This window comes from Equus quagga, unplaced genomic scaffold (assembly GCF_021613505.1).
Source record: "Equus quagga isolate Etosha38 unplaced genomic scaffold, UCLA_HA_Equagga_1.0 146_RagTag, whole genome shotgun sequence".
Lineage (NCBI taxonomy): Eukaryota > Metazoa > Chordata > Mammalia > Perissodactyla > Equidae > Equus > Equus quagga.
The window spans coordinates 9117026-9139759 of NW_025796728.1; the positions used below are offsets into that span (position 1 = coordinate 9117026).

A 22734-nucleotide genomic window follows, 5' to 3' on the forward strand; every position below is an offset into this window, starting at 1 on the left:
AGTTTCGGTGGGGCAGGATATAACCCGATTAAGAGAACCAACTATTTTAAAGTTCTCAGAAGAATTTATTTATGCTCAAGCTAATGAAAAGTTAAAAGTTCAAAAAGTTCAAAGTCTATTCATTAAAGACATTTCCTTTTTGACCTTTACTGCAGAAGATGTTATTAGCGTGGTTTAAGTGATATTTGAAAGTGAGAAAGTGGTGTTTCTGTTAAAATATATTCAGAAGTTTAGGATTTTAACTAGTCTAATTGAGACCACTCTTTCTTGACTTTTGTCTGTATTCATAACGTCTTTGGATTCGTCAGAGGAGTCAAAATTGTGACAGAAATGAACAGGATCCTAAAAATCAGCTGCTTTTAACCTCATCTTCTCATAGTCCCTATTATACTGACCATAAGATTAAATGATGTGGAGAACTTGTGGATGTGGATTCAATGTAACCTCATACTCACAAAGGCTTATTTCTTTAGCGTAACCCTGCAGCTACCCTAGTGGGTCCCAGGGCTCTGTTAACGGGATACGGATATAACAAAACAGATAGAACCACCAGCGAGGGAAATAGCATTTTTCTAACCTATAAGGGAGAGAAATTATAAGGCCTACACATAAGGAAATGAGAGGGAGAAAGTTCAGATATTAACTTGTCTATAAAAAAAGAAAAACAAGAAGTGTTTTTGAAGTGCCCTTTAAAATTGCAGTTTTTTAAGTGATAGATTTCATCAGCCTGCTGTGGCTGGATATGGCAGTAGGAAGGCTGAGATGAGTCCATTTCATCTTATAAATGTCTGGACCCACACATTATTAAAATCATCATTATGTTTAGCAATGTCACTGCGTTCACAACTCTACATTACTTTTTACCCGTTTACAGAATTCATATCCTGTAGCTGATGGACACTGTCGTCTGCTAGTGTTTGAATCTACATAAAGGACTCCTTGAGTACCTCTCATCCAGGCTTTGCCTCCTGTTTTCAGTGCCCTCACCTAGGGCCTTGCTGTCTTCCCCTGGTCGTGGCCGCCTTTCTGCTGCTCTTCCAGGCACGATGCTTTCTGTGTAGTTATATTTTAAATTTTACTGAAAGGTATTAAATGAACAGTAAAATCTCCCTTGTTCCTTGCTCTAGCCTCTTTTCCCAATGAGGGCCACTGCGTTTGGTTTTTTTTCCAAATTATTTCCTTGCATGAAAAATTTTAGGCATACACCCACATTTGTAATAAATTTTAAATTTTATGATAATGATATATATTTTTTAATTATTTTTTTATTTTTTAAAATATTTTATTTTTCCTTTTTCTCCCCAAAGGCCCCTGGTGTATAGTTGTGTATTTTTAGTTGTGTGTCCTTCTAGTTGTGGCATGTGGGATGCCACCTCAGCACGGCCTGATGAGCGGTGCCATGTCCGTGCCCAGGATTCGGACTGGTGAAACCTTGGGCCACCGAAGTGGAGCACACAGACTTAACCACTTGGCCACAGGGCTGGCCCCAGATAATGATATAGTTTAAGAATTCTTGGGGCCGGCCGGGTGGCGCAGCAGTTAAGTTCGCACGTTCCACTTCAGTGTCCTGGGGTTCACCGGTTCGGATCTCGGGTGCAAACATGGCACTGCTTGTCAAGCCATTGCTGTGGCAGGCATCGCACATATAAAGTAGAGGAAGATGGGCATGGACATTAGCTCAGGGCCAGTCTTCCTCAGCAAAAAGAGGAGGATTGGCAGCAGATGTTAGCTCAGGGCTAATCTTCCTCAAAAAAAAGAAAAAAAAGAATTCTTTTTAGAGATGTATACTAATATTCCAATATATATAATAGTATAATATAGATAACATAACATAATAAAACTAATATAAATAATACTGTGTTGGGGATTTTCTCCAAAATAACTGGGGAGGGGATAAAAAACAGAAACAAAATTGCCCATAAGTTGGTCATTATTAAAGGTGAGTATATGAGGGTTCATTATTCTGTTCTCTCTAATTTTGTATGTTTAAAATTTTCCCCAGTAAAAAGTTAAAATAGGGAAAAATTACTCACATTATGTTTTTTTATGAATGCTTTGCTTTTTCCACTTAAGTATATATTTTATAGAGCAGTCCATATCAGGATGTACCATTTTTCGGCCTCGGGCTTTTTAAGTGTTAGGCAGGCTGCTCCACAGATTCAAGCTCCATGATTTATTTAGCCATTCCCTCGCTGCTGAGTATTTAGGTTATCTCTGTCCATAGCCTCTTTGCTTATTGTGTGCTTGTGTCAGTAAGGGCCTGTGGAGAGCGTGAAGTTCAAGGTGAAAATGTGCACTCCACTCCATCCACTGCGACCCTCTCCAGGAATCCTTTCCAGGTCCTCTCTGTTCACCACTCATTTGCTGGCATCACTTTCTTTTGGATTTTTCTACAGAACCCATTACAGGGCTTGGCACGTGATGGGAACTGGATTAGTTGCCTGACATGTTGAGGGGATATGTTGCTTTTTCTCTCTTAAAGTTGATTTTTCTTTTTTAAAGATTTTATTTTTCCTTTTTCTCCCCAAAGCCCCCCGGTACATAGTTGTATATTTTTAGTTGTGGATTCTTCTAGTTGTTGCATGTGGGATGCCACCTCAGCATGGCCTGATGAGCAGCACCATGTCCATGCCCAGGATCCAAACTGGTGAAACGTTGGGCCACTGCAGCAGAGCATGCGAACTTGGCCATGGGGCTGGCCCCTTAATGTTGATTGTGAAGACCTCTGAATTTTAAAGTAAGGATGACAATATGGTGACGGCCCTTAATGGGTCTCTAAGAATAGATGTTTTGATCAAATATGCTTGAAAGAGTGTGTTAGCTATGACCCTAAAGCAGTGAGGTTGAGTTTTTCAAAAACATACTGGAAGCCAAACCTTTGCTATCTTCACATGGTCACTTTGGGATCTCTGTACCTGTTTCAGCATGCTGCAGTGTCTCAAAATATTAATATTAATAATATTTGGGAATTCTTTTAGAGTTTCCTCACAGCCAGTTGTGAACTCCTATTGAAAAGAAGCCACTTTACTTCATGATGATACATCAGGTAGTTTCAAGTAGTGACCACTGCATAAATTAGTAAAATAAAATAAGCGATTATTCAGTATTGATATTTCTTTTGATTTCATCTTTCTGATGAAACATACTGAGAGTTTTTACAGTGATCACAATCAGTTTAAATGGAATATTGTATGTTTCACTTCTAGTGGTAAGATCAGTGTTTATTATGTATGTGTTATATAGTGTACACATGTTTGTATCATAAACATGAATCCTATTGAAAGAAAAGAAAAAATAAGAGCAAATATTTTGTAAGATACTAGTCTGCAGTGCCATAGTACATATATAAAAAGTGTATATATTTGCTTATTTACTGTGTTAAGTAAATACTCATCACAGTGGTGGGTGTTTTATGACTAAATCATGATACAATTATCTTTGCGTTGTAGACTGTGCTTTGGGGAGCCTAGAAAAATAGGACAGACTCATTTCTACCTTAGGGGCATCCTTTCCAAGTTAGAATGCTATTTATAAGATAAAATGCATTGCCTAACCCGGAGATTGACTACTTCCTATTTCCATTTCTTTCTGAATGGCCCCCTCCAGCGTGTTAGTAACTTTTTTTGCACAATCAATCATGTATACGATATGTTCCTCCTGTGGAGTCTGTCCTTTGAGAACACAAAAGCCTATCAGAAAAAAGAAGAGCATCTGTGAAATTACTAAGTTTCTCAGGAGTTTAGAAAAGTTAAAATGAGTGTCTTGACCCCAATTCAAAAAGAAAGAGTTGCATCATTTTGGCACTTGGAAGTGAACTTTTAATCTAGTTAGGGTTTTCCCAGAGATACAGTTCCCTCAGTGGCCCCAGGGACGCAGAATGGCTCAGATGAATACAAGTTGATCAGATTGTGTGTGGTCTCTCTGTTAATCTCTCCGTGTTTTAGGTCTGCTTCATGGAAACTTTAGAAGGACATGACATTTTGATGCCATCTGGGTACAGCTTTCAGTACCTTGTTGGCACCAACGTGTAGCTTACGTTTAATGTGGAGTTTACTAAAAATGAAGATACAGAGTATGAAACGAGTGGATCTTGTGGAATAGCTATTTCAAAATTAGGTTCATTACTAACGTGTACAAAGGCAGGATATGCACAGAGAAAACCAAATCCAGATGATGTGGCAATGGGCCTGATGCTTCATTAACTTATCATTGAGAGTGAGTCCACTTCCTGAGTTCAAATCCCAGCTCTGTTACATGGAGGCAGTTTACATAGCCTCTCCTCTGTAAAATGGGAGTGATAGTAGGGTTTTGGCATACACCTATTGTGAGGATTAAGTCAGAGCATCTTTGAAGAGCTCTTGGAACAGTGTCTGGCATATAGCAAGAGCTTAATATTATTATTTATTGATTATTATTAGTAGTAATCATCATATCACTTATTATTGCTTATTGCTTATTCTTATTAGTGATCATCATTATCAGTACAGCAGTACCATATAAAAGTTGACTTTTCTCTTAATTATGAATTACCTGTATTTTGAACTCTGATTTTAGTAAGGACTTTCTATACCCTAAGGGCAGGGATTGATTTGTCTTCATCTCTGTGTTGTCACTGCCTGAAATATAGCAAGTAAACTTAGTAAATAGTAATGATTAATTGAATAAAAATGGAGGCCATTTGTATATCCCAGAATGGCCCTGATGTATTGAGTAGATCATTTGATGTTATATCTTTATCAATGTCTGCTTTTGATATTGGGTTTATTTTATAACTTAATTGATGATGTTGCCTCGTAAAAGGTGAGGCTGAATAACCAGTTATTGGAGAAGGCGCAGTGAAATTCTGTGTGCCTACCGTGTGTCAGGTCTTGTTTATGATACTTTCTGCCACTCAGGTGGCCATACTGGAACTTGAACCGAGGTCTTTGGACACAGCGTCCAGTGGTTTCCTACCTTACCATAGTCTTGGGTTATGGGAATGTGGCCCCAGAGGCTGCACTTCAACTGGGTGTGTGTGGTAGTTACCTTGAGAACCTGGAAAATGGAAAATTAGATTTCAGAGGACCTTTCCATTCCTATTGAGCAATTGAGATTTAGTTCAAACATCATCTCCTCTGTGAAACCTTTTGAGACCCTCTGAGCTGTTGAAAGTCTTTTCTCTTTCCCCCCAAAGAAATGTTTCCAGGTCCCTGTCTTCATGTTCCTCTCAGTGGTTTGTAACCTTCTCAGCAGTTTCCATTTAGACTTAGGGCTCCATGAAGGCAGGAGCCAAGTCTTCATTATGTGTGGGTGTGACCCTCTCCACACAGTACGTTAATGGTATCTGTTTGCTGGTTGGATAGATGGAGCTGGACCACAAACTTGTGCTCTCTGAGGTTTGCTACATCAGTTCACCGATAGAAATAGAAAAAGTAGGCGTAACTTGTGTAAAATAATTGTTTAGAGCACCTGGATAGGATGATTCTTATTTATATCCTAGGCTACCACAAACATTCTTTGTATTGACTCTATAGGTCTCTAAGTCCAGAAAGGCAATGCCAAGGAAAAGGGCTGTTTTGGTTTCAGTTGCCTTCACACTTTGCCTTACATTGCGGGCTGATCCCTGTTGCTCTAGAGTTTGAATCCTTTCTTGTCTTAAATTGATTGGTTTCCAGTCATCAGGCAAGCAAAGTGGAATTCTTTTTCAAGCTGGCTAGTTGGTGAGGGTGAAAGCCAAGTCACAAACCTAATTATGTCAACACAATTGGCAGCACTTCTCATTTCTGATCTTCGCTAGCTTAGAAGTATTAGAGCTTTGGACAAGTTTGTATTATTAACACTTTTTAAAACTTCTAAATGTTTATTTTATGTCAAATGGTTTTTGGTAATTTTAACCATAAATGATTTTTAAGTTGCTTTTAAAAAGCTCCCATCCCTTAAAAACAAAAATGCTAGGGGCCCGCCTGGTGGCATAGTGGTTAAGTTTGGTGCGTTCCGCTTCAAGGAAGATTGGCATAGTTGTTAGCTCAGGGTTCATCTTCCTCAAGCAAAAAGAGGAAGATTGGCAACAGATGTTAGCTGAGGGCCAATCTTCTTCACACACATGCAAAAAAATTCTAGCATATAGGCAAGGCTCGGTTTTCAGTTAGTTTGCCTGCTGAATTAATTTTAATCTTTTAAGCACCCTTTAGTGATTCACTATCCTTCCTGTCTTGTCCTCTCAGCTGAGAGTTCCCTGATGTGACAGGAGGAATTCAAGAAGACAGATGTGAGATGTTTCCAAAATAGCTCGGACACACTGTGTTCTAGGGTGGACGGTGTGATTTCTAAATTAGCTTTTAGCACCTGGGGGGGTAAGATGTATAAAAATATTTCTCATCTCACCCCATGAACTTAAGGAAGAAAATGATTTTGCTTAATTCAGTATTTTTAGAAAGTTCTAGACAAAAAAAATATATCCAGTTGAATTTTCAAGATGGTTTTCTTTGCCTCCCGTTATAAAGTATTATATTAAGTAGTTCAGGGAACAAGAGGGTGAATCCAATGAAATGACTGGCTGCCAAAGTCTGACAGTCTGGTAATGAGCGCAAGACAGTAGATGTTCAACATGGAAGCAGGAAGGAGCTGTGAGAGGCTGGAGTACTGGGGGGTAGAGGGTGCTCAGAGGAAGAAGAAATTTCACTTGGTTGAGGTGGGGAAGTTCAGGCACTTGAAGTTATCTGTGCTGGAGACTGAATAGACTTTCAATGGATGGAGATCTGGGGAGATCATTGCCCCTGAAAGCTGTTGAAAAGTAAGGAATCTCTTTCTTTTCTTTTTTATTAATCCCTGAAGAAGTTTAATCAATGATTTCTTCCCTACTCTTCTCTCTGGTTTACTGGCATATTGAAAGCAAAAATTTTAGTTCCCAGTTTGGCGAGATGTTTAGCTTCAGAGAAGAGGGTGGTGTGGAAGAGAGTGGCTGCCTAGGAAGCGACTGGAGGGAGTCCTTTAGTAGCCTTGCATCAAGTCTTTCAGAAGTGCTGGTGATCCCTTGTGCCCTTGGAGGAGGGCATGTAGCCACTGAGATTGTGACTCAGTGGGATCATAGAGACAAAAATATAACCGGCCACTTGTGGAAATTTTCTGGCCAAATTTCATCATGAACTATCTGCCCGGATTCATTATCCTCATAAAAGAGCCTTAAGTTAATAAATACATAGAGAGATTTATGGTTTTAAAAGTCAAGAGGCTACAGAAACATCCACATAGTCAGCAAGCTTGAACTTATCTACATCTAGGGGGATTTGAAATGGATCTGGAACTTTACCATGATTGCGCTGAGCAGTATTATCCATGTGAGTTAACAGCAGTCCAAGAGTGTGTGAATTTATTCATCATGCTGTTGTTCATTAGTTCATCCATTCATCCTTTAATTTGTTAATTCACATATACATAGACATGCCAATCCTTTTTTTAACAGTCTATTCTGTGTACTGTGCTGGGTGCCTGAGACATAAATAAATTAGAACCAGTCTGTGACCTCAGAGAGCTCACATTCAGTTTCCTATCTTCATGGATAAAGCCCCACTGTATGCAGAGTGCTTTCTCAAATGTGTCCCTGTGTTCTTTGTCCCTTTCTGCACATGCCATGCCTGAGTAAGTTTGAAAAGATAAAGCCCACCCCAGATAATGGGCAGCCTAAGTTTCCAAGCAAAGAAGTGGGTAAGATGTCTAGATGTTTTATTATTTTCTCAGGGCTACTGCAACAAGTTACCACACACTTGGTGACTTAAAACAACAAATTTATTCTCTCAGTTCTAGAGGCTAGAAGTCCAGAATCAGGGTGTCACCAGTGTCATGCTCCCTCTGAAGGCTCCTTCCTTGGCTCTTCCAAGCTTCCAGTGGTTATTGGCGATGCCTAGCATTCCTTGGCTTGTAGCTGCATCACTGCAGTCTGTGTCTGCAATCTGTGGCCTTCTTATAAGGACAGCAGTCATGGGACTTAGAACCTGCCCCACCTAATCCAGTATGACCTCACTTTAACTGTTTGTATCTGCAAAGACCCTATTTCCAAATAAGGTCACATTCTAGGGTTCTGAATGTACACGAATTGGGGAGAATAGTATTCAACCCAGTAAAGATGTCTTCAATAGATAAGTCCTTAATATATGCAACACAGAGGAGATGTAAGAGGATATTTGCAAGAATATTATATTCAATTTTTTCAAGAAGGAAAACTAACACTTGCAGGTATTTGAGAATTGGTAAGTGAATCGAATATGCTGCAAGGGACCTCAAGATACTTTGGGGTTGCTGTTGTCCAAATTCTTTATTGTAGAGGTGTGGACCTGATACTGGGGAATCTGAAACCATAAACCCAACTGAGATTGGGAATAAGTGTGGAAAAGGCAGAAAACCATGATAAAGATAGAGTAAATCTTCACATTTAGTGGGATGGTTCCGCCCTGCAGAGTGGGATAGTTCAGGGCACTTGGCATATGGAGATGGAGACCAAAGCTGAAGAACAGACAGACAGGGTTATCAGTAATAGCAATGGTTTTTTTTACCTCTCTTTGAGAGACATTCCTTGCCAAACATACAGGATTTTCTCATGAGCTATGCTAAATATAAAAGAAAAAGATATGACTCTAACCTGAGGGCAATGCAAAGGCAATATGATGCCAAGAAAGCATCAGAGATCACAAATGGATGGTTCTGGGGAGTGTACAGACAACCCACAGGCAGGTTTTGTACAGTAGACAATGTTTTAGAAAACTTTGAATTTGATACCAATGCTTAGAAATTGGGAGCTTTTACATAAAAATATGAGTCATTTCTCTTGTAAATCCAGAAATCTCACAACACTGGGCTCAAATGCCAAAGAGGCAACAGTCAGTGGAAGCCCTTTAGGTGGGTCCTGTCCTCTGCTGCTCAAGGCATTGGGCTTATGGACCCCTGCTCACAAGTGTCAATGGAGCCAGCTGTCGTATACACATGGAACTATTATGGTGGAAAGAGCTAGGCTAATGTTGGTCTTGCCTGTTACAGCTGCACACAAGTGTAATGCCGTAGTAGCAACATCCTTGGATCTGCAAACTTCTTTTAATCATAGTCCTCCTAGTCTCAGTCCCATGCCTTCTGGTAGAATTATAGAGTGTGACATGAACTGTTAAGCAAAGCATGCTTGAAATTTCCAAAGACATCTTTAGATGACTTCTCAGAGTTCTCCATCTGTTAATCTGGTTAGAAGAGGGAAAACATTAGCTTTTCAAAAGCTAGGATGTGGGTGGTTCATAAATTTTTTGCCTTGAGTCTGACTCAGTTAATATACCCCATTTGCTTTCATAAATGTGAGGGGTAGTTACCAATTACCTTTATAATTTATATATTGATTTTCTCTGTTAGACCCCTTGGATGCAAAATAGTGAAATAAAAGCTTCATATTTGAACAGATTTGACTGGAAAAATGGAATTATTTGACTATTAGAAAATCGTATGTAGTCAGCATTCCATGTGGAATGGTCGGAAAGTGAGAGAACGGGATGACCTCAACTCCAGAACTTTCGTGTTGCTACCTAAAAGGGGAGATGATATTTATTGTATGTGAGCTTTTAGTTTTTTCTTTTTGTTTTGTTTTCTATAGATTTACCCTTGAATATGATTGAATTTAATCCTCACAAGTATTCTTCCTTAGTATCATTAGCGATATTGTTAGTTGATTATTTTTCTCCCTCAGTGTTATTTGAAGAAGTCTTCCTGTAGAACTGAATTAGCACATCTGGGATATTATTAAGGTAGACCTGCATCCTTTAAATGGCTTGTTTGGGAAGCTGGTCTTGGTCTGTTGTTTGTTTGTTACCAGGACACTTTTTCTTATATAAATGGTAGTATATATGAAGGTTATACAAGGTATACAAGATGGCTGGCCCATGAAAGCCTGTTTAATCCCTAATAGACATATAGAGCAATATTAATAGAACCATAGAACCTTTCCTCAGAATGTTCTAGAAGAAAATGTAGTCACAGTTCCACGTGGAGTTGTCAGAAAGTGAGAGAACAGAGATGACCCTACTCCAAACCGTTGGGAAGGGGCTGATGGGAGGTGTAGCAAGAGAAGTCCAAGGGTTGGAGGTGGCGAGATACCTGGTGATGGAAGCTTCTAGGGACATTTCTCAGTAATGGTCTAACTGTTCAGTTTCTACTTTGCTTTTCTGTGTCTGCTCCAGGGATATGTCCTGTGGGGGACCTTTAACCAATGTTTCCTTTCATCCCTTCCTCACCATCGACACGGGAGACTTTCCATGACCTCTTGCTCTTAATTTCTTTCTCCAGAATAAGCATCAGCTTCTTTCAGGATTTCCAAGTGTCGTTCACCTTTTAGTTGATATCTTGTCCCTGTGTCTCCTGATTATTTTTTCTCTATGGGACTATGGAACAAGAGCCCCAAGTCAGAGAATGGACTCCATATGTAATATATCAGAGAGAAACACTTTCACCCCAGGTCCATTGTATCGTTAGTGGAGTTAAGGGTTATTGGATTGGTAAAATCTAGACTGTTTGTTTTTAGGATACTTTTAGCAAGGATGATAGGTTAACCGTAATCCACTCACATACTTTCAATCGATGAATGTCTGCTGAGTTCCTAATATGTTCAAGGAACTGAGCTAGTGCTCTGGGTGATTCCTAGGTTGAAGCATAATCTTTCCTTCAAGGAACTCACAGGGGGCTGGCCCGATGGCTCAGTGGTTAAGTTCGCATGCTCTGGTTCGGTGGCCCAGGGTCTGCCCGTGTGGATCTACAGCCTGCTTATCAAGCCATGCTGTGGCAGGGCTCCCACATATAAAATAGAGGAAGGTGGGCATAGATGTTAGCTCATGGCTAATCTTCCTCAAAAAAAAAGAAAAAGGAACTCACAGGCTCCTTCCTCAAGATTCTGTTAAGCCTCTTCAACCCCCTTATGGCATTTACCACATGCTGACTCATCCCAGCTCCACCAGTTTCCTAACCTCTGAGCCCCAAGTTTCTTATCTCTAAAGTGGGAACAATAATGGTACCCACCTTATAAGATTGTTACATAAAGCCCTTGACTGGATGACTGGTCCACAGAAAGCGTTCTTTGAAATCTTGGCTGTCATTATAATCATTGTCTTATCTTTGCTGTGAAATGGAAAGCTTCTTCGGGATGTAGGCTTTTCTGCATTTGTGTTGTTTTTTTAATTCCCAGAAATGAGTCCATACAGTGTACTCATGTTTGAATGGATGATTAGCATAACAAGTAAATTGTATTATTTATACTAGCAGTACAACAAATTAAAGGTAATAGTTTACCTCCAAGAAGTTCACAGTGATTAGGGAGATGCATAAATCCTCTGCTTCTCAAATGATAATGTGCAGGAGAATCTCCTGGGGATCTATCTTGTGGAGATGCAGATTCTGATTCAGTAGGTCTCGGCTGAGATTCTGCATTAAAAAATTTAAAAAAAAAAAAGTTAATTGTGGAGATTCAATATTTTTAACAAGCTCCCTTAGGTGATGTTGATATTTCTGGTGCGCAACCACAGTTTGAATAGTGACACTGGACTGCAAGCTGTAGGAGAAAGGGGTCTAGTCAGTTTTGTTCACTGCTAGATCCTCAGCACATAGAATAAGCAGTGGCTAGGACATGCTCGTGTTAAAAAAATAATGCGAGGGGCCGGCACGGTGGCACAGCAGTTAAGTGCGCATGTTCCGCTTCAGCAGCCTGGGGTTCACTGGTTCGGATCCCAGATGCAGACATGGCAGCGCTTGGCAAGCCATGCTGTGCCAGGCATCCCACATATAAAGTAGAGGAAGATGGGCATGGACATTAGCTCAGGGCCAGTCTTCCTCAGCAAAAAGAGGAGGATTGGCAGCAGATGTTAGCTCAGGGCTAATCTTCCTCAAAAAAATAAAAAAATAAAATAATGTGGAATGAATACATTTATCTCCAAACAATAGGTAGTGATTGCAGGTAGATTTTTTTCCAAGTGTGTAGAACGGATGTTCCAGATAAGTAAGGCATTTCATGCGATTCAAGAAGAGGATAGAATTGAAAGATGGCGTTTAGAGATGTAAAGTAGTGGGTACACAGAAAGAAGCTGGAAGAAAGGAAAAGAAGAGATTGCTCTAAGGCAGTATTCGCAAATGTTTTGGTCTTGGGGACCCCCTTACGCTGTCAAAAAAAGTTATTCATTTAAAAAAGAATAAGAACTCTAATGTTAGCAAAGAATATATTTTATGAAAACCAGTTTTTTCAAAGCTAGCAATTTACTGAGAGAAGTCATATTATTTTGTATGTTACATCTCTATTGTATGGTTTCATTGAAGGCAGCCAGATTCTTTTATCTGCTTCTACCTTTAGTGTGTCTCTCTACTTTGTTTTTAAAGATTTTATTTTTCCTTTTTCTCCCCAAAGCCCCCTGGTACGTAGTTTTGTATTTTTAGTTGTGGGTCCTTCTAGTTGTGGCACGTGGGACGCTGTCTCAGCATGGCTTGATGAGCGGTGCCACTTCTGCGCCCAGGACTCGAACTGGTGAAACCCCGGGCCGCAGAAGTGGAGCACGCAAACTTAACCACTCAGCCAGGGGGCTGGCCCCTCATTACTTTGTTTTGATTGAAGTAGATGAAGAAAATCTGGCCAGTCTCATACAGATATGTAGATGGAACAAAGAGGAATATTTTAATAGCCTTTTCGGGTAATTGTGGATATTCTTTTTTGATGTTACACCAAAACTTGATGGTTTCTTAAAGGTTAGTTACAATGTGGAATCTGAAACCACAATAGTAAACTTTTTTGTACTCTGTTATATTAAAATCCATTGGTCTGTCAGGCATTTTAAATGGATGTTTTACCCATACGTAATTTTGTAACATCATGCATTGGTGAATTGCAAAATATTGGTTCAGTGAGTTATGGAGATCTTCCAAATGTTGACACATTTCCTTATACAATATGAAAACATTACGTTCATTAATCTCACCACCCATCTCTTCAGAAAAGTCATGAATTATTGGGAAGCTGTCAAGCCCACAGTGGTGGATACAGGTTTTCTGAAATTCTAATTTTTGCTCAGAAGCTCTCATTTTATCCTTGGCGACAAATGCTGTCAGTTGTTTTCCTTGAAATGACAGGCTCACCTCATTCATTTTTGAGAAAGTATCTGCCTAGTACCTAAATTTGAATAATGGTAGTTTGTCTGTCAGTCATTATTTCAAGTAAAAAGAGTGTTTGTTGCATGTGGTTTTCCTTGAAACAATGCTCCTCCCTCCATAGGCAGCAGAAGTGCCTTATGCCTACTTACATTAAAAGTGTATGCTTAAAGGTTGAGATTTAATAAAATTAATCATTTTAACTTCTTCAACAAGGCTATTCTTGAGTGAAACTGGCATTGTTTTTAGGAGGATTATGTAGCGTTGGGGAATACAGTAATTGCAGTATAATTTATGCCATTGTCTTGCTTCATGCTGAGATGCCAGCAATTTTATCCATTATTTTTTGCGCCTCATCAGTTAAATGTCAACACAGTAAAAAGACTGTAAATAACATCTTAATATTATGAAAATAATTTTGACCTCAGTGTCCTCCTGAAATCCCCTTTGGGAACTCTTGCTCTAGGTGTGAGGACAATTTGATTGGAGAGGAGAGTCCATGAAGGCTAATTTGGGATGTCAGATAGGCAGGTGGAGGCCAGATTGGAGAATGCTAATGTGTAATTGTGAACTTGCTTTTGTTAGTGAAAAATGACTGATGGTGATGGGAAAAGGAGTGCCATTTGTAAGGTGGAGTTTGAGGAAGGTACGTCTGACCTTGGTGGCTGGAATATGTTGGAGGGACAAAGGAGACAGGCAGTGGTGAGGGTCCCACAGTAACCTGTTTGAGATGATGAGGACTAGAGGAGACTAGTAGCTTTTAAAGTAGAACTGAAATGGAAGAAAGGAAGAATGTCTAGGATTTAGTGATTGATTGGATATGGATGGTGAGGGAGAGAGTAGAATCAAAGATGTCAGATTTTCAGTTCAAAGACTAAGAAAATGCCAGTTTTCAGAAATAGTGAAGTTGGGAGGAAGAGCTAGTTTTTGGAGAAAGATGATGTTTTTGATTTTAGTTGTGTAAGTTTGAGACAATTGGGAACAGCCAGGGGGTAATGTCATAGGTTAGAGCTGTGGCTCTTTGAGAGAAGTCAGGGAGATTCAGATCTTTGTTACTTAGACACCAAATTCTTCTACTGTGTTTGGGACTTTCATATGCTCTCTCTCTCTCTTTTTTGTTTGGTGAGGAAGATTGGCCCTTAGCTAACATCTGTTGCCAATCTTCCTCTTTTTACTTGAGGAAGATTGTCTCTGAGCTAACATCTGTGCCAGTCTTCCTCTATTTTGTATATGGGACACCATCACAGCATGGTTTGATGAGCGGTGTGTAGGTCTGCACCTGGGATCCGACCCTGTGAACCCCAGGCCGCTGAAACAGAGTGCGTAGACTTAACCGCTACACCACCAGGCCAGCCCCTCATATGTTCTTTTGGTGTTGTTTTAAGCATACTTAGATTTAGAAAAGTGACAGGATAAGGATGGGGTGGGAATATGGGTGACTTAACCAGGTTGAGTAGTATTAGGGCACTGCCCAAAAAACCAATGAAATAGTATAATGGTTTGAACCAGTCTGTTCTTTTTCCCCATTTGATTTAGCCATATTTCTAGAATAATGGCTAGATATGTCAATCACCAATTATTGAGCTATTAAATACAAGGATGACATGTTCTATTTCTCTTATTTTTTCTCCTCTATAATAAAATGAAGGGGCTGCATGTAGAAAGATAACCATATTTTTCCACTCACAAGTTGACATTGAGGGTCTCTGCCAGATAAGACACCCGACACACTTTACCAAGTGGCATTTGTGACCGTGGCCTGTGGTCTAGCTGACAGGCTCCAAAACTAGGCTTTAAAAGCAGATCCATCTCTTCGGGATGGACTTATTAATCAAGTTCTTGAGACTGAAATATTACAGCCAAAATAGCTTATTAATTTATGATAAGAACGATCACTCTCCCAGGTATTGGATTTCTTGATGTTACAGAGTCAGTGCATACTCTTAGTGCTTGTCTATTATTTCCCAAATCATTATCACATGGCCTCATTTGCCCTAAATTGCATGACTAGGCATTCTCTCCCTCTAGACAACCACACGGGAAACCCAGACATAAGCGAAAGGTTGTTTGGGGAACATGGTTTTAGCCAAAGGGGGGTCAGAGGAATCAAATGTTTAACTAGCATCAGCTGGGAAGCCTGATGCATTCTGTACTGCTTCCCCTTGGGGTGATGCTACCAGGGACCTAGAATCCTTGAAGTGCATTGGCTAAGATTCCCTCTTCTCTGCAATTTGAATCTATGATCTGCTTTTTCTAAGCCACCTAAGCTGACACAGTCTTTCCTAAGATATAGTAGTATTTTCTACTGAGTTAAAGATAAGTTATTCTTACCACTATGATCTGTATTTTACCTACACAGAACACTTCTGACACCAAATGTGTGGATTTACCACACCAACCAATTCTCTGCAGACACTAACAGGGCATCCTACAATTTAATTCACTTCTGACATTAGCTACCCAGCGTGAGTGCACACCCCATGGGTTCAGGGCTCAGTCCCATAAGACTGCCCCGTACTTCAGATGCCAGTCACAAGGAGTGGGTCCCCCAGGTTACCCACAGTTCTGTCCAACTTGGCTACAAATCAGGAGTTCCCAGGACCCTCTCGTGAGAATGATAACTTGCTATAATGACTCACGGAATCAGGGGAAACACTTTACGTACATTTGCCAGTTTATTATAAAGGAGAATATGAAGGATACAAATGAACAGCCAGGTGAAGAGGTGTATAGGGCAAGGTCTGAAACATTCCTGAGTACAATAGTTTCTGTCTCTGTGGAGTTGGGGTGTGCCACCCTCTTGGCTCGTGGATTTGTTCACCAACCAGGAAACTCCAAACTCCTTCGTTTAGGGTTTTTATGGAGGTCCCATTACATAGACAGACGTGATTGATTAAATCATTGTCCATTGGTGATTGACTCAATCTATTGACTCAGTTTACTCAATGTCATCTCTGGAGGATGAGACTGAAAATTCCAACCCTCTGATTTCCTTCTCCTCTGCCAACCAGCCCACATCCAGAAGCTATCTAGGGTCCCATCTGGAGTCATCTGATTAATGGAAAGTCAGGTGTGGTTTGTGGATCTTATTATGAATAACAAAGGATGCTCTCTAACCCATATCACTCAGGAAATCACAAGAGTTTTAGGAGCTCTCCAAGAACCAAACGAAGACCAAATACAGTCATGCACTGCATAGTGATGTTTCGATCAACCCCGGACTGCATATACAATGGTGGTCCCATAAGATTAGTACCATGTAACCTAGATGTGTAGTAGGCTGTACCATCTGGGTTTGTGTAAGTACACTCTATGACGTTCACACAAAGACCAAATAGCCTAGTGACGCATTTCTCAGAGCGTATCCCATCATTAAGTGATGCATGACTGTATATATTTATTACCTCACAATATCACTCACACTATGTTTGGGAGCCATCTTGTCTCATTCCATTTCTTGGCTTTGATCCATTGGCTGATTCAACTGTTATAGACAACTCCAAAAACAATCCTATTTCCTTCATTGTCAAGTCTTGGAGGAAGTCTCATTGCAGCCCTTAAGTCACTGTTTCCTCCAGGTTTGGCCTGTGGTCTACCTGCATCAGAATCTCCTAGGCATGCCTTACAGTGTAGGTGCCTGGGCCCCACCTGTGCCTTACAGAATCAGACTTAGGAGGTGGGTCTCAGGAACCTGCATTTTAGCTAGCGTTTCAGAGGATCCTTTAAACACCAAGCTTGAGAAGCACAGCTCCAGTGCTGACACAGGATCTGCTTTAGTGCTTTCAGTTTAAAGTTCTGTGTTCCTGTTAGAGTTGACACTGACCTGGCCAAAATTTAACAAGAATTGCAATCCTAATGAAAAACATGCATAAGACGTTCATTTCCTTTAGGGCAAGAACAGTTCTTAATTGCTGTATGCTCCAGAAATTAAACCACTAGAGATCTTTTCTCTGGTTCTTAACCCTAAAATGGAACCTGTTACATAAGCTTTGATGCAGCATGAAGATTGAATATTTAAAATCCCAGCTCTGACATTGCTACATGGATGACTGTGGCCAAGTCACTTAACATCATGCATTTCCCTCTCTGTAAAATGGGGTTAATAGTAGCAGCTGCCTCACCAGGTGGTGGTGAGGATTAAATGATGTAAGGCGTGTGGAGGACTTAGCACTGTGCTGGGAATACAGTGAGGGCTCAGTGAAAATTTGGTTTTACAAATATTCCCATATGGAAAAATTAACTCTTCAACTAAAGGAAAGGCACAGAAAGAGACAAAAGAGGGACCATGATTGTGTACACAAACAGAAAATACTTTCAGATAAGCAGCAGAAGAGACTAGAATGTGCAGACAAGGCGACAGTTCTTAATAGAGTGGAGACCTTGCGAATGGAAGACTGGCCTGCTTTCCATCAAGCCATGTAGAGTTTGGTTTGTAGGTCGTTGCCCGTGAGGATCAGTCTTAATTGAAAGGGTGGGGAAGAGGGGTGTCCTGTGGGTGGTGCAGTCCCCTGGGTCTGGATGAGGTCTGGCTTCTGCTCTTGACACTCCTACTCACTAGGTGACTTGCCTCATGCCAGAGTGACTTGCAGAAGGTCCCAGCATTTCTATCCAGCCACCCCACGCTCCCCATTGAACAATTTTGCAAGTGTCAGTTTGCCGCCTTCCTCACTATTTATTTATGAGGCATCCAAGAACAGTGCCCAGGAGATATCTAAAATGTTATTTAATTATACCAGAAGGTGAGTCTATAGCTGGTAACGTGAACTCAGAAGCTGCATTGATAACCGGTCAGGTGAGGGGTCATTGTTTTCATTCTCAAACAGTTATTCTGAGCATTAACTGCAGAGAGTGTTAGCAAAGATGCTTTTCTCTCTAGTCTTTGCCTTAATTGACAATTTTCACTCCATTACTCTCAGTATGAGTTTGTGGTCTGTGTCTGTGGGAGAGAGACAGAGAGAGAGAGAGGTAGACAGAGAGAAATGGGATAAGAATGAATTTCTACTGACGGTAGAGCACTGTCCCTGGTAGCATTTCTATAACTTTCTAGTTTCATACCATTTTGACCATTCTCATAGAGGCTTCTTATGAGAAACTGCAGCCTGCCTTCTGAAAAGGGTAAGATGAATAACATCCTTGGGTAAAATAACTTCTGGTGCTCTACAGATTCTAAAAGAAACCTGGGAAACTGAGGGATAAGCTGGAATTAGGGAAGGAGAATTTTCAAAGCTGTAAATTTAAAAGTGTGTCTATTTTGAGACATCTGCTTATTTGCTAAAAACAAACAAAATCACCTCCCTTCAAACTCAGGACCAAGAAGCAGGAGGAAATTTCTATAGTTAGAACTCCATGTGTATTATTTTCGGCATTCTTTGCTTATGTTTTTAAAAAATAAACAGAATCACTTGGTATATATCACTCTGACCCCCTATAATTTCATCTAAAGTGTTGTGAATGTTCCATTCTTAACCTTAAGGATAAAACAGGTTAATGTCAATATGAGTGTGTAAGTTTCAAAATACATGACATTCTCCAGGAGACTTTTTATCAATACTAGGAAGCAAAGTAAGCAATTTAAAAATCAAAACCCAATCCAGAATAACCAGAAGTCTGTGTAGGCAGCAGACTAACTCCTCCACCCTCCCCTCACTATTCAGGGTTCTCTCTGCTTCTCTTTTCTTCCATTTGCCTCTCTAGAGCTTATAAATCCAATTTAAACCTTCATGAACTGAATCCCAGACTTTTTGCTGTTCTTGGCAGAAGTGGAAGAGAAGATGCCATGTACAGTTTGGAGTAGCATGGTGAAACATAGTTTTCAAATGATGGATGTAGTTTGGGCTGAAATAAATCACTGCTGACTCTGCATTACTTTGCCCATATGGGTGCACTTGGACCCACCACACGTTTCCTGCCTGATGGCATATTTGGTCTGGATTCCATCGATGTGAAGTTTCCCCCAGGAGCTTGCCATAGTTCTGTCAAGGGCCTTCTGGAAGTCTGAAAGGTTTGGAATGGTAAGCTAATGAAATGCTGAGTTCTTTGTGTGTGTGTAAGACGGTATGATATGAGTGCTTTTCATGAGAAATGATTGGCTTTGGATGCACCTCACCACTTGTTTTTGGCACTTTTGTAAAAGAATACGTTTTCTCAGGTTAGACACCTGATCCACCTGGAAGGTTTCCATGATGCTGGGCAACAGACTAGGCATAGTCTGTCAGTTTTAGGTTAAAACAGTTTTTACAGTTGGATAAATACATGGGTATTTACTGGATCATGATGAGAAAATGTATTTCTTACGCTCACTGCATTTCAGTGGTGTAGTGGACAAAGAGTGGTATTTAGAGTCAGATATAACCAGCTTTCGAATCCCAGATTTGCTTCATTGCTCTGTGTCCTTGGGCAAGTTACTAAGTATCTCTGAGCCTCAGTTTCTTCATTTTTAAAAAGGGCTCATATCAACTTCCTCAAAAGATTCCTGTGATGACTGAATGAGCTAATAATATCTGCAAAGTATATGTGGAAAGTGTGTGTTTGTGTACATGAATGTATGAGTATATCTGTACTTATGTAAAGGATATTCCTGGCACATGGCAGGAATCAATAAATAGTCTTTCCTTCCCTACTTTCATTTTATCTAGTTTCCCAAAAGATTTAGTGATGCTTGTTGGTGATTCCTTTGATTTGGTGGTAACATGGGTCTGAGTTATTGTTTTGGAGCCAGGAGAATGGAACCTGCATTAAAGTAGATTTTATGGATCTGGACCCCAGAGCCCGCTCTGCCCATTGAATGTCTTTATTGGGCCAGTTACTTGTGTGCTGTAGGCTCCTCCCCTCCCTGCACACCCTCCCCTGCATCCCAGTCTGTAAATTTTGCTCTGTTTAATGATATAGTTTCAGGCCCACCTTCTAAGGTAGGCTTAGGATCCACATTTCTTTTTAGGAAATCTGGTCTTTTGCAAACTTTTTTCATTGTCCATTCTGATATTTGAGTATACATCCTGACCATTTGTATATTTGTTCATAACTCATACACATTTGCAACATGCTAATATATTATGTTCACAAGTACAACATACAAAAATAGAAATAAATGGATGAGATAACAACTAAGTATAAATAGAAGATATACTTTTTTAACAATCCCAGTAGACTGTCTTGCCACACTCCCATTTTTTATTTTATTTTTATTTATTTGTTTATTTTTGAGGAAGATTAGCCCTGAGCTAACATCTGCCACCAATCCTCTTTTTGCTGAGGAAGACTTGCCCTGAGCTAACATCTGTGCCCATCTTCCTCCACTTTATACATGGAATGCCTACCACAGCATGGCCTGACAAGCAGGGCCATGTCCGTACTCGGGATCCGAACCCACGAACCCCAGGCTGCTGAGGCAGAACATGTGAACTTAACCGCTGCGACACTGGGCCAGCCCCCCATTTTTAAAAAAAAATCTGGTAAAATACACTTAACAGAATTTACCATCTTGACCGTTTTTAAGTGTATAGTTCAGTGATATAAATACATTCATATCGTTATGCAACCGTCACCATCACCTATCTCTAGAACTCTTTGCATCTTGGAAAACGGAATCTCTATGCCTGTGAAACAACACTCCCTAATCTCCCCTCCCCCTAGCCCCTGGCAGCCATCATTGTGCTTTCTGTCTCTGTGATTCTGACTGTTCTAGGTACCTCATATAAGTGGAATCATAAAGTGTTTGTCTTTGTGTGACTAGCTTGTTTCACTTAGCACAGTGTCCTCAAGGTTCATCCATGTTTTAGCATGTATCAGAATTTTCTCCCTTTTTAAGGTTGAATAATATTCCATTGTATGTATATTCCACATTTTGCTTATCCATTCATCTGTTGATGGACACTTGGGTTCCTTCCATGTTACACCACTCCCACTTTTGAGACTGCTGGTATAGCAGGTGGGCCAAAGACCTGGGGTAGCCAAATAGATGATGGGTCATAAGAGAAAATGCATCAGTGTCCTTGGCTAAGGATTCAGTGCAGTGGTTCTCATTCTGTACATGATAAACTCCTGGAGAGCTTTAAAAAATTATCTGTGCTGGAGAATTCCCACCATGGACTCTGATTTGACTGGTCTGTGATGGGAACAGTATTTATTTAAAAGTTCCCGTATCACTATTTTTTAAAGCTCTCTTAATCTTTCCACTATGTGGCAAAGGTTGGGAATCATTGATTGACCTTTCAGAAATTCACTTTCTTCATTTGTAAAACACCATTGACAATACTTACTTTATAGGAATGATAATTGCCACATCTATTGAATGTCTACTGTGTTAGCCCCTATCCCAGCATGATGGAACTTAATTCTCACCACAGTTCTACAGGGTAGATGCCACCTTTTTTCTTTTCTTTTCTTTTTCGTTTTGAGGAACGGTAGCCCTGAGCTAGCATCTGCTGCCAGTCCTCCTCTTTTTGCTGAGGAAGGCTGACCCTGAGCTAACATCCGTGTCCATCTTCCTCTGCTTTATATGTGGGATGCCTGCCATAGCATGGCTTGATAAGCGGTGGGAAGGTCCGCATCTGGGATCCGAACCGGTGAACCCCGGGCCACTGAAGCGGAACATGCGAACTTAACCGCTGCATCACCAGGCTGGCCCCTGTTTTTTTTTTTTTTTAAGAGATATGTTTACTGAGGCTCAGAAACCTGTAAGAATCATGGGTAAAGTTACATAGCTAAGTAACCAGAATGATCAGGATTCACACCAAGGTCTGTCTCATTTCAGAGTCCATGTTCTTTTTATTTATTTATTTTTTTAATTCCTGAAAATGTGAATGAAAGTCATATGTGTGAGGACGGAACGATAAGGGGAAAGGCGTCTGTTTCTGGAGCACTAAATGAGATTCTCAAGTCCATCTTTTAGACACCTTCTTTGATGGCGTAGTTTTAACATTTTGTACGTGTTCTTTCATTTTCTTCTTTTCTTTCCCACTTGAACAGACACACCACTGTAGATCTCTTTGAGGCCAGGATTTGCTCTTCCTGAATACCCAATGATTATCATCTTTGTTGCCATTGGATTAGAAAGACTGGTTGCCTGATATTTAATCTGTGAATGGTGGCGTCTGTGGCACCATCCCCTAGAGCAAACACATTCCCCTTCAAATGAAGCTTTCGTGACACAGTGATCACGAAAGCTCAGTATGACAGAGACCAGGATTCAGTAGGAGATTTTATAATAGTCCGTGTGATGCATGCACTTCTGTAAGTCACTATAAATTGTTTGTTAGAGTAATTAGAGAACAAATAAACAAGCAAATTCATAAAGTAACTATGTAACTAGTCTGAAAAACTGACATATTTGGAAGGCTTTGGGAAAAAATGTGCTTTCTAGTCTACTCAAGGGAAATTAAAAACTCTTGTGTTTTATTGATTTCCACTAAGCTCATCTGCACATTGTTTTTATAAAGGCTAAGTGATGAAAGAAAGGCCATAAGTTTTGGAAGCACAGATTTTAAATGCAGAGATTTTGGTTTTGCTTCCAGGAAATGAACCCTTTGCAGAGAAACGTCCACCTCTGGAAGGCATTTCTCATGTCCGTTCTGGTGTTCATCAGTGAACAGTCAAGGAGAGAAAGCG

The 22734-nt window shown here is 40.3% G+C and overlaps 1 protein-coding gene across 8 annotated transcripts in view; it reads left to right on the forward strand.

Moving 5' to 3' along the window:
* LOC124232924 (amyloid beta precursor protein binding family B member 2) overlaps window positions 1-22734 on the forward strand; it is a 364177-nt gene that overhangs the window by 179451 nt on the left and 161992 nt on the right. The gene's annotated exons all lie outside the window — the stretch shown is intronic.